This window comes from Ranitomeya variabilis, chromosome 1 (assembly GCF_051348905.1).
Source record: "Ranitomeya variabilis isolate aRanVar5 chromosome 1, aRanVar5.hap1, whole genome shotgun sequence".
In the NCBI taxonomy this organism is placed as follows: domain Eukaryota; kingdom Metazoa; phylum Chordata; class Amphibia; order Anura; family Dendrobatidae; genus Ranitomeya; species Ranitomeya variabilis.
The window spans coordinates 339,363,968-339,380,720 of NC_135232.1; positions in this window are offsets into that span (position 1 = coordinate 339,363,968).

A 16,753-nucleotide genomic window follows, 5' to 3' on the forward strand; every position below is an offset into this window, starting at 1 on the left:
GGGACTTGGTGTGGTTGTCTTCTCGTTTTGTCCCTATGAAGGTTTCTTCTCCTAAGTTTAAGCCTCGGTTCATCGGCCCGTACAAGATATTGGAGATTCTTAACCCTGTGTCCTTTCGTTTGGACCTCCCTGCATCTTTTTCTATTCATAATGTCTTCCATCGGTCATTGTTGCGCAGGTATGAGGTACCGGTTGTGCCTTCCGTTGAGCCTCCGGCTCCGGTGTTGGTTGAGGGTGAGTTGGAGTACGTTGTCGAGAAGATCTTGGACTCCCGTGTTTCCAGACGGAGACTTCAGTATCTGGTCAAGTGGAAGGGCTACGGTCAGGAGGATAATTCTTGGGTGACAGCCTCTGATGTTCATGCCTCCGATTTGGTCCGTGCCTTTCATAGGGCTCATCCTGATCGCCCTGGTGGTTCTGGTGAGGGTTCGGTGCCCCCTCCTTGAGGGGGGGGTACTGTTGTGAATTTGGTTTCTGGGCTCCGCCGGTGGTCGCTGGTGGTACTGAACTTGTGTGCTTCATCTCCTCTGTTCACCTGTTTCCATCAGGATGTGGGAGTTTTCTATGTAACCTTGCTCCTCAGTCATTTCTATGCCGGCCAACAATGTTACCAGAAGCCTTTCTGTTGCATGTTCCTGCTCCTAGACTACTATCAGCTAAGTTGGACTTTTAGTCCTAAGTTTGTTTTGCATTTTTGTTCCAGTTCTCTGTGTTTGAATATTTCTGAGGCTGGAAGCTCTTGTGATCTGAAATTGCCACTCTGGTGTCATGAGTTGATATTAGAGTCTTAAAGTAATTTCAGGATGGTGTTTTGAAAGGGTTTTTCAGCTGACTGTGTAGTTCCCTTTTCTGTCTTCCTACTATCTAGTAAGCGGACCTCAATTTGCTAAACCTATTTTCATACTTCGTATGTCAATTTCCTCTGAAATCACCGACAATATATGTGGGGGCTACTGTCTGCCTTTTGGGGAAAATATCTCTAGAGGTAAGTCAGGTCTGTATTTTCCTCTGCTAGGGTCAGTCAGTCCTCCGGCTGGCGCTGGGCGTCTAGGGATAAAACGTAGGCACGCTACCCGGCCACTGTTAGTTGTGCGGTAGGTTTAGCTCACAGTCAGCTCGAGTTCCCATCTTCCAAGAGCTAGTCCTTTTGTATGCTTTACTACGTTCTCTTGCCATTGAGAACCATGACAGTGAAGGTGCAATAGCTGAGGAACAAATGGAGGAGGAAGAAGTGATGGGCGAGCAACTGTCAGGAGATGAAGGGGATAATCATCCTCTCTCTGTTGTTCATGTTTGGCGGGAGGGGACGAAGGAAACAAACATCACTGTTACCCAGCCACCAATGTCGCATGGAAGAGCCCGACATATGACTGCCTTCTTGCTGCACTATCTGCAACATGACCCCGTATAGTTATGATTCGAAATAGTGCTGATTACTGGGCTGCCACTCTGTTAGATTGACATTATAAAACCAACTTTTCCCAGATGTTTCCTGCCCTGGCAAGAGACCCATGAATGCCAGAGTATCAAAACACACTTTAACACAACCTTAAGGCTGTGTGCACACATTGAGGATTTCCTGCGGATCCGCAGCGTTTTTTGCGGTGCAGAAACGCTGTAGATCCGCAAGTGATTTACAGTACAATGTAAATCAATGAGAAAAAAAAACCGCTGTGCTAATGGTGCGGAAAATTCTGTGCGGAAACGCTGCAGATTAAAAGAAGTAGCATGTCACTTCTTTTTTTCGGATCTGCAGCATTTTTGTACCCATTCCATTATAGAAATCCGCAGGGGTATAAAACGTAGTAAAATCGCAAAAAATCCGCAGTAAATCCGCAGCAAATCTGCACAAAATCTGCACAAAAAACGCGTCAAATCTGCACCTGCATTTTCTGCCAAGAGATGCAGAGTCCGCACCAAAAATTCCTAAGCCTAATCCACAATGTGTGCACATAGCCTAAGAGAGGTTTTCCCCAAGACAACAGTGAGGCGCACAGTGTGCATCGCAGCTCTAGACTTCCAACCTCCGGCACCTCAATTCATCAACGTCAAGAGATTAGCAGCAGCAGCAGTGGTGTAAGTGGCAAAAGCAATTTCGGTGAGTCCTTTGACACATTTTTTTAGACCAGCTCATGTACCAGCACAACAGAGTCCAAGTCTGACACATGGTGAACGAATGGAGAGGATTAGTGATGATGAGCGAGCGCTAAAATGCTCAGGTGCTCGTTGCTCGGGTCGTGCAGATTGGTATACTCGGGTACTCGGCCAGAACAACGAGCCCAATGTAAGTCTATGGTAGACCCTATTATTTTTACAGCGATCCCCCCCCGGGGGTCCTTTTAAGGTCTAAAAACATCTGAAAGTGATGGAAACACTGCTCAAATGACACAGGGACATCATGGGGATCACCCCTGGAAGCACTTCTGACTCCTAGTTCACAGCTGTAAACATTTTTTTCCGAGATTCATGCCATTTTTTCTGGTGCCACAAAAAACACACTAAAACGAAACCAAAACGGATTTTGCTGGGAAATATGTTAAGGTATATCCTTTGCAGGTTAACGACTGGCCTGTAAGGCTAAATAATTGACTCCAGACTGAAAATTTCCTCCCCCACGTAGGCTTAGTTCAGACGCAGCATTTTTGAAGCGTTTTTCAACTTTAACATTGCTTTCAACCACTACAAATTCATTCACTGGGAAATGTCATTGTAACATTTAACAACCCTAGCTGGACATGTGGTGTGTGACACATAAGCAGACCCATCTTGTTTCATTTATGAAGTAGGGACTCTTAAAGCCACAGAGCCTATTTTTACTGGTGCATGAGGCGGCATTAATCTTCTTAAAGGGCCATCATTAAACAGTGGGTCTCCTAAACTGTTGAAGCCTATGCTGTGAGTGAATGGGCTGCCAAGAATTACGACGCACCACGATACCCCTTTCATAAGATGTCCAGGAGGGCCTCCTGAAAAAATGTTGCATTGAATGCAAGGCCTGCCCTACTACCAATTCATATGCACACAAATAAGCCTTTGAACCCACATACTTGATGGGTCCATGCAAATCCACTTCACAATATGCATTTTGTACGCCTGTACTCCTTTGTTTTACACATTGGCAGCAAGGCCAGCACTGCTGCATAGTCAGTCATATGCACCCCATTACGCCTTGCAACCCACATACTGGTTGGGCCCATGAAAATCCACTTCACAATATTAATTTTGTACTCCCGTACTCCTTTGTTTTACACATTGGCAGCAAGGCCAGCCCTGCTTCATAGTCATATGCACCCCATTACGCCTTGGAACCCACATAGTGGATGGGCTCATGAAAATCCAATTGCATTTTTTAATGGTATGATGGTTCCCTCTTTGCAGAATTACTTACAGGAGAATTTGGCAATTTTATTTGCCATGTTTTTAACACTAAGTTTCAGATACGGCTTTAAATATGGCTAATACTTGCAATACAACACAATTTTATTGCAAACTACAAAATTCAAGGAATAGTATGATTGAATAGTGAGAGTGCGTACACTTTTGTATATGTTAACATACAAAGGTTAATACGTACATATAAGGATTAAATACATATAGTGATTACGTATATATAAAGATTAACTACATACAGTATACTTATATCATCCACAAGAGGCTTTTACTGTAAACATCATCCATCTGGAATATTCAGAGAAGCAAGACCAAGACAGAGAACCCCTGGGAGATTACCTACACTGCATGGGTGTCCACAATTATGCAGGTATTAGCACACTGTACATGTACAGGTACCCCAGTTTTGGCATCTGTCTTAGTCATGTTTCTCTGGTTTTATATAGTGGTTTACACTATGTAGTAACTCTAGTTTCACCCAGCCCTTCAAGTGGTCAGCTTTCAAGGTTGTATTAAACTGAGATATCATGGAGTCATCAGACGAGGGGCCATAAACCCCTTGAAAATAAAAGCCACAAGGATTTAGATCAAACCACCACTGGCAGAATTTCAGTAAACCTTAATATTTTACAATGACAAATAGCAAACATATAGAGGCTTAGAACTATTTGTGAAGTGAACAAACAAACATTTCTCAAGATTGTGTCACTATGAGCATTGTCTGTCACATCTGTAAATGTTTTACAAGAAATGCAGCTATGTGATTGTCTGAATGCATTCGTTATACAGTATTTTAATCTGGATTCCAAATCGCCATTTGTATATTCGCCATGTGTACATTTGAGGCAGCCAAAGTTATGGCTCTCAAGGAGAGAAACTAATATAGTTGACAAAGAAATATTTGTAATGAACTACTGAGCCAAACTAACAGCATTGCTTTATCAAATTTATATGAAGTGTATTGTGTCCAATGTGAGAAACCAGGCAACACAAAAAAAGAGCTTTTCAATGAGCTCTTTAAGGTACACAAATATTATGAAGTCTTTGCCAACAAGGATGTGGTTTCACCAATATGGGCTACCTTTTTGAAAAATATACTATTGACATCACAGCCCCCCTTGCTCAAAATTCTGCGGCCTATAACAGTAGAGAACACGTTCACCCAGCTCATGTCATCAGAGATAAGGAAGAGACATTGCTGGAAACAGAGTTAAGAAGTAGGCCCAATGTAGGGGTGTGGGTCTCTGAGACTTGTAATGGAGGGCTTGAGCTGACAAACAATTCCCCAATGTGGGGTCCTTTTTTTACTAAACAAAATAGTGCCATCACAGCCCCCTTGCCCTAAATTCACCGTACACAGGATGTTCTCCGTGGTCACCTAGTGGCAGTTAAAGGACACATTGCAGGAGACAGAGTTAAGAAGTAGGGAGCTGACAAACAATTCCCCAATGGGGGTCCTTTTTTGATAAACAAACTAGTGCCATCACAACCCCCTTGCCCAAAATTCAGTGGCCTATAACAGTACAGAGGACGTTAACCCTGGTGATCTAGTGGCAGTAAAATGAGACATTGCAGTAGAGAGAGTTAAGAAGTAGGCCCAATGTAATGTAATGCCCAATTCTCCAATGTGGGGTCCTTTTTTTACTAAATAAAATAGTGCCATCACAACCTACTTGTCCAAAATTCAACATACAGAGCACGTTCACCCTGGTCATCAAGTCGCAGTTAAAGGACAAACTGCAGGAGACAGAGTTAAGAAGTAGGGAGCTGACGAACAATTCCCCAAATGGGGGTCTTTTTTTAATAAATAAACTAGTGTCATCACAGCCCCCTTGCCCAAAACTCAGTGGCCTATAACAGTACAGAGCACGTTAACCCTGGTGATCTAGCAGCAGTTAAAGGAGACATTGCAGGAGACAGAGTTAAGAAGTAGGCCCAATGTAGGGGTGTGGGTCTCTGAAACTTGTAATGGAGGGCATGAGCTGACAAACAATTCCCCAATGTGGGGTCCTTTTTTTTACTAAACAAAATAGTGCCATCACAGCCCCCTTGCCCTAAATTCACCATACAGAGCACGTTCACCATGGTAATCAAGTGGCAGTTAAAGGACACATTGCAGGAGACAGAGTTAAGAAGTAGGGAGCTGTCGAACAATTACCCAATGGGGGGTCCTTTTTTTAATAAATAAACTAGTGTCATCACAGCCCCCTTGCCCAAAATTCAGTGGCCTATAACAGTACAGAGCATGTTAACCATGGTGATCTAGTGGTAGTTAAATGAGACATTGCAGGAGACAGAGTAAGAAGTAGGCCCAATGTAATGTAATGCCCAATTCTCCAATGTGGGGTCCTTTTTTACTAAATAAAATAGTGCCATCACAGCCCCTTTGCCCAAAGTTCACCGTACAAAGCACGTTCACCCTGGTCATCTAGTGGCAGTTAAAGGACACATTGAAGGAGACAGAGTTAAAAAGTAGGGAGCTGACGAACAATTCCCCAATGGGGGGCCTTTTTTTAATAAATAAACTAGTGCCATCACAACCCGCTTGCCCAAAATTCAGTGGCATATAACAGTAAAGAGCATGTTAACCATGGTGATCTAGTGGCAGTTAAAGGAGACATTGCAGGAGACAGAGGTAAGAAGTTGGCCCAATGTAATGTAATGCCCAGTTCCCCAATGTGGGGTCCTTTTTTTTTACTAAATAAAATAGTGCCATCACAGCCCCCTTGCACAAAATTCACTGTACAGAGCACGTTAATCCTGGTCATCTATTGGTTCGGGATGATGAAGATGAGGATAAGGAGGAGGATAAGAACAAACAGACCAAATCTAGAAGCGTATGCCCATGTGTGGTTGAGAAGAGGTGCATGAGAATACACCTCCCCAAAACAGAGAATGTATTTGAGGTTATGTTTCGCTGTTTTCACTTGGTGGTGTCCAGAAGTCTTTCCCAATCCAGCCCTTGTTCATTTTTAGAGGAGTCAGTCTGTCAGCAATTTCAGTTGACAGGCAGATGTGCTTATCTGTTATAATTCCACCAGCGGCACTAAAAACCCGCTCTGACAGAACGCCAGCAGCAAGGCAGGCAAGGATCTACAAGGCGTAGAGTTCATGACACGTGTCCAGCTTGGATACCCAATAATTAAAAGGCATAGAGGAATCACGGAGGACGTTTGTATGATCTGCAAGGTACTCCCTCACCATCTTCCCAAACACTGCACTTCTTGTGACAGCACCCCTTACCTCTGTGCCGTCACGATGGGAGGGTCTGAGAAAACTGTCCCAGAACTTTGCCATTGTTCCCCTGCCTGAGCTGGATTGTACTTCTGTCTCTCTCGCTTGGACTCCTTGGTTGTACAACATACTCTGACGTCTGGTGCCAGCGTTCTCACATGGAAATTTTCTAAGTAATTCCGCTACAAGGGCCCTCTTGTATTGAAACATTTTAATACACCTCTCTGCCTCTGGCAGAAGAGATTGAAAGTTCTTCTTGTAGCATGGGTCTAATACTGTCACCAACCAGTAATGAGTATCACCCAAAATTTTTATAAAGCGGGGGTCACGTGAAACGCAGCGCAACATAAAGTCAGCCATGCATGCCAGACTGCTAACAGGCAAGACTTCCGTGTCCTCACCAACAGGACAGCTGACCATGCTGTCCTCCTCCTCCTCATCTTCCTCCTCCCTGTCCTCAGGCCATCCACGCTGAACAGACAGTATGACAGCTGTGCTTGTAGTACCGTCTATAGCGCATTAAAGTAGCTCCTGTTCTTCTTCCGTCTCCTCCTCCCCCTCATTGCCTATCAATCCACGTTGAGAAGACATGAGGCTGGGCTGAGTGTAATCAACATGTATGGTTCCTTGCTCCATGTCCTTATGCTCTGCCTGCAATGCATCCTCTTTAATTGTGAGCAGAGAGGTTTTCAGAATGCTGAGAAGCGGGATGGTGACGCTAATTATGGCATCATCGCCGCTCACCATCTTGGCGCAGTCTTCAAAGTTTTGGAGGATGGTACATATGTCTGACATCTATGTCCACTCCTGAGGTCTTATGTGTGGACTCTGAACTGAATATATATGGCCTTGTTGATATTGGTAGTCAACAACTGCCCTCTTCTGCTCACAAATCCTTTCCAACATATGCAGTGTAGAGTTCCAGCCCGTGGGGACATCACACAACAGTCAGTGAGCTGGAAGCTGCAAACGCTGCTAAAGCATGGCAAGAGCGGCTGAAGATGTAGCTGACTTTCTAAAATGGGCAGACAGATGGCGTACTTTCACTAACAGATCCAGCAGCTCCGGGTAGCTTTCAGAAAACGTTGAACCACGAGGTTAAACACATGGGCCAAGCAAGATACGTGTGTGAGCTCACCTTGATTTAGAGCAGCCACCCGGTTACGGCCATTGTCACACATGAACATGCCTGGCTGTAGGTTCAGTGGGTTTCATCCAAATATCTGACTGCTGTTTCAGCACTGTCCACAACTCTTCTGCATTATGTGGTTTGTCACCTATGTATATTAGCTTCAGCATAGCCTGTTGCTGCTTGGCTGAGGCAGTGCTGCAGTGCTTCCAGCTTCTGACTGATGTGTTGATTTCAGAGATGGAGGATGAAGAGGAGGTGCAGGAGCTGTAGACTGTGGGGGCAACCCTGATTGATATAGGGCCAGCAATCCTCGGTGTGGGAGGATGTGTTCCATCCAAAGGTCTGACCGGGTCCCGGCTTCCACTATGTTAACCCAGTGTGCCGTCAGTGAGATTTACCGTCCCTGCCCACAAGCACTTGTTCACGTGTCCGTTTCCCTGTAACAGCATTGCTGAGGGCACAATGTTGTGAATTAGACTTTTTGGCTCCCTCTTGTGGTCACTAGTGGTATGACTCTGGGATTGTCTTTTTTCTGTTTGGCACTCACCTGGGTCGTTAGTCCAGGGGTGTCGCTATATTAACTTCCTGGATCCTTAGTCCAGTGCCTGGCATCGTTGTAATCAGATCCTTCTGTTGCTCCTGTCTGCTGGTCCTGGCTCTTGCTAAATTAAGCTAAGTCTTGCTTCTTTGTTTTTTGAGTTACTTGCTTGCTTCTATTTTTGTCCAGCTTGTACTAAATGTGATTTCTGACCTTGCTGGAAGCTCTAGGGGACTGGTGTTCTCCCCCCGGCCGTTAGACGGTTCGGGGGTTCTTGAATATCCAGTGTGGATATTTTAATAGGGTTTTTGCTGACCATATAAGTCATCTTACTATATTCTGCTATTAGCTAGTGGGCCTCTATTTGCTAAATACCTAGCTCATTCTTATGTTTGTCTTTTCCTCTTACCTCACCGTTATTATTTGTTGGGGGCTTGTATCCAACTTTTGGGGTCTTTTCTCTGGAGGCAAGAAAGGTCTTTCTTTTCCCTTCTAGGGTTAGTTAGTTCTCCGGCTGGCGCGAGACGTCTAGAACCAACGTAGGCACGTTCCCCGGCTACTTCTGTTTGTGGTGCTAGGATTAGATATATGGTCAGCCCAGTTACCACTGCCCTATGAGCTGGTTTTTTGTGTTTGCAGACTTGGTATTGATTCCTGAGACCCTCTGCCATTGGGGTCATAACAGCACGGGTAATGTTGTGGGACACATTCTGGTGTAATGCCGGTACGGTACACTGGGAGAAATAGTGTCGACTGGGGACCAAGTACCTTGGGACGGCCGCCGCCATCAGGTTGCGGAAAGCTTCTGTCTCAACAAACCTAAAAGGCAACATTTCAAGAGCAAGCAGAAGAGAAATATTAGAATTTAGGACTGTGGCCTGTGGGGTGTTGGCTGGGTATTTCTGCTTGCATTTCAAAGACTGGGGTACAGACAACTGAAGGCTGTGCTGATACAAAGATGTGGACGGGCTTGATGATGGTGCTGCTTGACTGTGGGCAACAACAGATGCAGGGCTAGAGGCATCTTCAAATGGACAGTGTACTGGGGATTGGCTTCTACGCAAAACAGTGGAAGAAGCAGTGGTGTGACCTGCAGACAGTTGTCCTGGAGCCTTGGGTTTGGTCCACAAAGTCGGGTGCTTTGCTTGCATGTGCCTGATCATGGTGGTGGTGGTCAGGCTGGTTGTTTTGCTACCCCTGCTGATTCAGGCATGGCCGGTGCTGCAAATTGTCTATTTGGTGTTGTCGGCAGAGTCTTTAAAAAATAACCAGACTTGGGAAGATCTAACAGTTGGAATGGCAACTTCACTCATGTTGGTGTTACGGGGAATGGATGCACGCCTTCTGTCTGTGGCCACCACACTGCTTCTTCCTGCCTGTTGCAGTGATATGCCTCCTTCCCCATGTGTGCTGCTGCTCTCGCTCTGCATGTCCTCCTGCCAGGTTGGGTCAGTCACTATGTCATCCATCACCTCATCTTCCACATGCGCACGCACCCTGCTCCTCCTCCTGACTTTCTGGCAATTGTGTCTCATCATCGTCCACCTCTTCTGACACTTTCCCACCATCGCCTTCATGTGACCGGGGCTGGTCAAAGCTTTGGGCATCTCTGCATGCAATCTCAGCTGTCACCACTTGACTGGCCAAGAGTCCGGAATCTTGAAATGGAAAACTGAACAGCTCTTCAGAGTGTCCAAGTGTGGGATCAGTTGTCTCAGGGCACTCGGCATAGTGGGAGGAAGGAGGATCAGGGTGAGGAATATCCAGGCCACACTCACGGCTACTCAGACTTGACCATGTGGAAGACATGGTGGTGGTGACTGGAAGCATTATCCGCTATCCAACCAACTACCGTTTTACACTGCTCTGGCTTCAATAGTGGTGTGCTGCCGTCCCCTAGAAACTGGGACAGGAAGGTCGAGCGAGAAGATGTGTGTCTTTGTTGTGGCCTACTTTCACCTTGGCCAGGGCCTCGTCCTCTGCATGCACCATCAGCATCATGTCCACTTCCCCGTCCCTTGCCCCTTGCCTTGCCCATTTTAAATGGACTACTGCACTATTTCAAAAGCTCAACACAAATGTATTTATTAGGAGGGAAATCAATAAAGGGAAGAATTTGCCTCTTTGTTTAAGCAGAAGATCGATAACATCAGACAAAACTTTGGCCCTCAGCCCCCAATGCCCCTCCTCTTGACTTCTCAGCCCTGTTGTAAAGCCAGCTTCTTCACCATGACAGACGATCAGCACTTCATCCTTCTGTCAATATCACATCTCACCACTTGCACGCTTAACCCGCTCCCATGCCACCTCATCCATAACCTCGCAAAAGTCTTCATCCCAACCCTAACACAACTCTTCAACCTCTCACTTACAAATGGTATCTTCCCCTCATCCTTCAAGCATGCATCAATCACACCTATTCTCAAAAAACCCTCCCTCGACCCATCCTCTGTGTACAGCTATCCCCCGATATCCCTTCTCCCTTATGCCCCAAAACTACTGGAACAGCATGTCCATCTTGAACAGTCCTCCCACCTCTCCTGCTGCTCCCTCTTTGACTGGTTACAATCTGGCTTCCGACCACATCACTCAACTGAAACTGCCCTAACTAAAGTGACCAATGAACTACTAACCGCCAAGAGCAAGAGACACTACTCCATCCTCCTCCTCCTGGACCTGTATTCTGCCTTCGACACTGTCAACCACTCCCTCCTGTTACAGATTCTCTCTTCTCTTGGCATCACAGACTTGGCCCTATCCTGGATCTCATCATATCTAACAGACCGGACATTCAGTGTCTCCCTCTCCCACACCACCTCCTCATCTCGCCCCCTGTCTGTTGGTGTTCCTCAAAGCTCAGTTCTAGGACCCTACTCTTCTCCATCTACACCTTCGGCCTGGGACAGCTCATAGAATCCCATGGTTTACAATATCATCTCTACGCTGATGACACACAGATCTACCTATCTGGACCCGGCCTCACTTCCTTACTGACCAAAATCCCACAATGTCTGTCTGCTATTTCATCCTTCTTTTCTGCTCATTTTCTAAAACTGAACATGGACAAAACAGAATTCATCATATTTACCCCACCTCACTCTATCCCTCCGCCCGACCTATCCATCAATGTCAATGGCTCCTCACTTTCACCACTCCCGCACGCTCGGTGCCTCGGGGTGATCCTTGACTCTACCCTCTCTTTCAAGCCATATATCCAAGCCCTTGCCTCCTCTTGCCGATTCCAACTCAAAAACATTTCCCGGATCCGTGCATTCCTTCACCATGAAACCACAAAACACTAGTACATGTCCTTATCATCTCCCACCTCGACTACTGCAACCTCCTACTCTCTGGCCTCCCCTTTAGCACTCTGGCACCACTCCAATCCATCCTAAACTCTGCTGCCAGACTAATACACCTGTCTCCCCGCTACTCCCCAGCCTCTCTTCTCTGCCAGGCCCTTCACTGGCTTCCTATTGCCCAGAGGCTACAGTTCAAAATACTAACAATGACATACAAAGCCATTCACAACCTGACTCCTCCATACATCTGTGACATGGTCTCCCGTTACCTACCTACACACAACCTTCGATCGTCTCATGATCTCCTTCTCTACTCCACTCTCATCTCTTCCTCCCACAACCGCATCCAAGACTTCTCCCATGCTTCCCCTATACTCTGGAACTCTCTACCCCAACACATCAGGCTCTTGCCTACCACGGAAACCTTCAAAAGGAACCTGAAAACCCACCTCTTCCGACAAGCCTACAACCTGCAGTGATCCCCAGTCTACTGAACCGCCGCATGACCAGCTCTACCCTCTCCTGATGTATCCTCACCCATCCCCTGTAGACTGTCAGCCCTTGCTGGCAGGGTCCTCTCTCCTCCTGTACTTGTGTGTGCCTTGTTTTACTCATGTTTATTGTACTTGTCTATTTTTGCCCCGTTCACATGTAAAGTGCCATCGAATAAATGGTGCTATAACAATGTATTATAATAATAATAATAATAATAATAAAATATCTGATCAGTATGCCTGCAAATCTACGATTTTTCAAACACAAACACCAGACAGGCCTCAGCCTGACATAACAGACTGTAAAAAAAAACACCATAAGAGGAAAAACCTCCACTATTCTTGACAAAAAAACACCAGTACACAGGCAGAGATGATTACCTGTCCAAGGCATCCAAAACAATTGCACTATCCAAGGTGCAGCGGACCCAAATTAAGATGGCAAATGCACAGGTGCAATAATACCGATAAAGCAGCCAGCCTACAATCAGGAATTGGCCGCTTGGTACACCTGTGCAAAAAAATAATCTGTTTGTGGCAATTTTCACACAGAAATGCAGAGCATATTGTTCAAAGCATATTAATGACGACATATGGCCGGCTCATCAGCCTATATAAAGTGCACAAAAAACATAACAATGTATGAAAGGTATTGATTGATATTATGGCCACAATACTTAAGCTGGCAACCCACGTCAAGGGTCCTTACATATTGCCAGTCCTAATCTAACAAAAAAAACACCATAAGAGGAAAAACTTCCACTATTCTTGACAAAAAACACCAGTACACAGGCAGAGATGCTTACCTGATATAAGTATAGTGGCCATATTATCAACCAATACCTTGCATACATTGTTATGTTTTTTGTGCACTTTATATAGTTTTCAGGGTGCAGTTGGGCCCAGATAGCTCTGTAAACTGTGGCTTCTGTTCACACGGGATGCATTATAGTGAGCACTAGTGAGCCCGCCATATGGCATCATTAATAGGCTTTGAGCCATTTACTCTGCATTTCTGTGTGAACATTGCCACATACAGATTATTTGTTTGCACAGGTGTACCAAGCAGCCAATTCCTGATTGTAGGTTGGCTGCCTTATCGGTATTATTGCGCCTGTGCATTAGCCATCTTAATTTGGGTCCACTGCACCTTGGATAGTGCAATTGTTTTGGAGGCCTTGGACAGGTAAGCATCTCTGCTTGTGTACTGGTGTTTTTTTTGTCAAGAATAGTGGAGGTTTTTCCATTTGTTTTGGAGGCCTTGGACACATAACAGACTGTATTCAATTTTTGTGGCCATTTTTTGTGAATTTAATTTATGCAAAATAGTGCTGTATACAAGTAGAGTAACAGACAGCAAAAACAGTGGCAAAATGGCCTATAATGTCCAAACTTGGAGCACGCAGATATATGAGGCCTGTCACGGAAATAACACACTGCCAAAAATGTGGCCTTTTTTTTTAATGCAAAATAGTGCTGTATATAATTAGAGTAACAGACAGCAAAAAAAGTGGTAAACCGGCCTACAATGCCCAGACTTGGATCACGTAGGTATATGAGTCCTGTCACGGAAATACCACACTGCCAAATATGTGGCCTGTATTTTTAGTTTAATGCAAAATAGTGCTGTATATAAGTTGAGTAACAGACAGAAAAAAAAGTGATAAACCGGCCTACAATGCCCAAACTTTGAGCACGCAAATATATGAGGCCTGTCACGGAAATATCACACTGCCAAATATGTGGCCTGTTTTTTTTTAAATGCAAAATAGTGCTGTATATAATTAGAGTAGCAGACAGGAAAAAAAAGTGGGAAACCGGCCTAAAATGCCCAAACTTGGAGCACACAGATATATGAGGCCTGTCACGGAAATATCACATTGCCAAATATGTAGCCTGTATTTTCTGAATGCAAAATAGTGCTGTATATAAGTAGAGTAACAGACAGCAAAAATAGTGGCTAAATGGCCTAAAATGCCCAAACTTTGAGCATGCAGATACAGGAGGCCTGTCAAGGAAATATCACACTGCCAAATATATGGCCTGTATTTTTATTTTAATGCAAAATAGTGCTGTATATCAGTTGAGTAACAGACAGGAAAAAAAAGTGGTAACCTGGCTTACAATGCCCAAACTTTGAGCAAGCAGATATATGAGGGCTGTCACGGAAATACCACACTGCCAAATATGTGGCCTTTTTTTTTAAATGCAAAATAGTAATGCATATAATTAGAGTAACAGACAGGAAAAAACTGGGAAAGCGGCCTAAAATGCCCAAACTTGGAGCACGCAGATATATGAGGCCTGTCACGGAAATATCACATTGCCAAATATGTGGCCTGTATTTTCTGAATGCAAAATAGTGCTGCATATAAGTAGAGTAACAGTCAGCAAAAACAGTGTCAAAATGGCCTAAAATGCCAAAACTTTGAGCATGCAGATATAGGAGTCCTGTCACGGAAATATCACACTGCCAAATATGTGGCCTGTTTTTTTAAATGCAAAATAGTGCTGTATATAATTAGAGTAGCAGACAGGAAAAAAGTGGGAAACCGGCCTACAATGCCCAAACTTTGAGCATGCAGATATATGAGGCCTGTCACGGAAATACCACACTGCCAAATATGTGGCCTGTATTTTCTGAATGCAAAATAGTGCTGCATATAAGTAGAGTAACAGTCAGCAAAAACAGTGTCAAAATGGCCTAAAATGCCTTTGAGCATGCAGATATAGGAGGCCTGTCACGGAAATATCACACTGCCAAATATGTGGCCTGTTTTTTTTTAAATGCAAAATAGTGCTGTATATAATTAGAGTGGCAGACAGGAAAAAAAGTGGGAAAGCGGCCTAAAATGCCCAAACTGGGAGCACGCAGATATATGAGGCCTGTCACGGAAATATCACATTGCCAAATATGTGGCCTGTATTTTCTGAATGCAAAATAGTGCTGCATATAAGTAGAGTAACACTCAGCAAAAACAGTGTCAAAATGGCCTAAAATGCCAAAACTTTGAGCATGCAGATATAGGAGGCCTGTCAAGGAAATATCACACTGCCAAATATATGGCCTGTATTTTTATTTTAATGCAAAATAGTGCTGTATGTCAGTTGAGTAACAGACAGGAAAAAAGTGGTATCCTGGCCTACAATGCCCAAACTTTGAGCAAGCAGACATATGAGGGCTGTCACGGAAATACCACACTGCCAAATATGTGGCCTTTTTTTAAAAATGCAAAATAGTAATGTCTATAATTAGAGTAACAGACAGAAAAAAACTGGGAAACCGGCCTACAATGCCCAAACTTGAAGCATGCAGATATATGAGGCCTGTCACGGAAATACCACACTGCCAAATATGTGGTCTGTATTTTTATTTTAATGCAAAATAGTGCTGTATATCAGTTAAGTAACAGACAGGAAAAAAATTGGGAAACCGGCCTACAATGGTCAAACTTGTAGCACCAGATATATGAGGCTTGTCATGGAAATACCACACTGCCAAATACGTGGCCTGTTTTTTTTTAAATGCAAAATAGTGCTGTATATAATTAGAGTAGCAGACAGAAGAAAAAGTGGGAAACCGGCCTACAAAGCCCAAACTTAGAGCACACAGATATATGAGGCCTGTCACGGAAATACCACACGGCCAAATATGTGGCCTGTTTTTTTTAATGCAAAATAGTGCTGTATATAATTAGAGTAGCAGACAGGAAAAAAAGTGTGAAACTGGCCTACAATGCCCAAACTTAGAGCACGCAGATATATGAGGCCTGTCACGGAAATATCACACTGCCAAATATGTGGCCTGTATTTTCTGAATGCAAAATAGTGCTGTATATAAGTAAAGTAACAGACAGGAAAGAAATGGGAAACCGGTCTACAATGCCCACACTTGGAGCACGCAGATATGTGAGGCCTGTCACGGAAATACCACACTGCCAAATATGTGGCCTGTTTTTTTAGTTTGATGCAAAATAGTGCTCTATATAAGTTGAGTAACAGACAAGAAAAAAGTGGTAAACTGGCCTACAATGCCCAAACTTTGGGAACGCAGATATATGAGGCCTGTCACGGAAATACCACACTGCCAAATATGTGGCTTGTATTTTCTGAATGCAAAATAGTGCAGTATATAAGGAGAGTAACAGACAGGAAAAAAGTGGAAAACCGGCCTTAAATTCCCAAACTTGGAGCACGCAGATATATGAGGCCTGTCACGGAAATACCACACTGCCAAATATGTGGCCTGTATTTTCTGAATGCAAAATAGTGGTGTATATAATTAGAGTAACAGACAGCAAAAAAAGTGGGAAATCGGCCTAAAAGGCCCAAACTTGAAGCACGTAGATATATGAGGCCTTTTTTGGTGAATTTAAAACACACAAAAAAAAACCTGTGGCACCAGGCTAGCACACACAACTATGCTACGTATGCCTGACAAACTATGATTTTTAAACAGGCCTCATTCTGACAGAGCAGACTGTATTTTTTTTTTTTTTGGGGGGGTGAATTTTTTGGAAAAAAAATGCAACTAGGTATATAGTAAAGAAGCTGCAGCAGCAGCAGACAGTTATGGAGCTTTGGGAGGGATTCAGTGGGAGCAATGTACGCACATACAGTGCCTGCAGGCCTTGCACTGATGTGGATATGCTGTGCCCTGCCA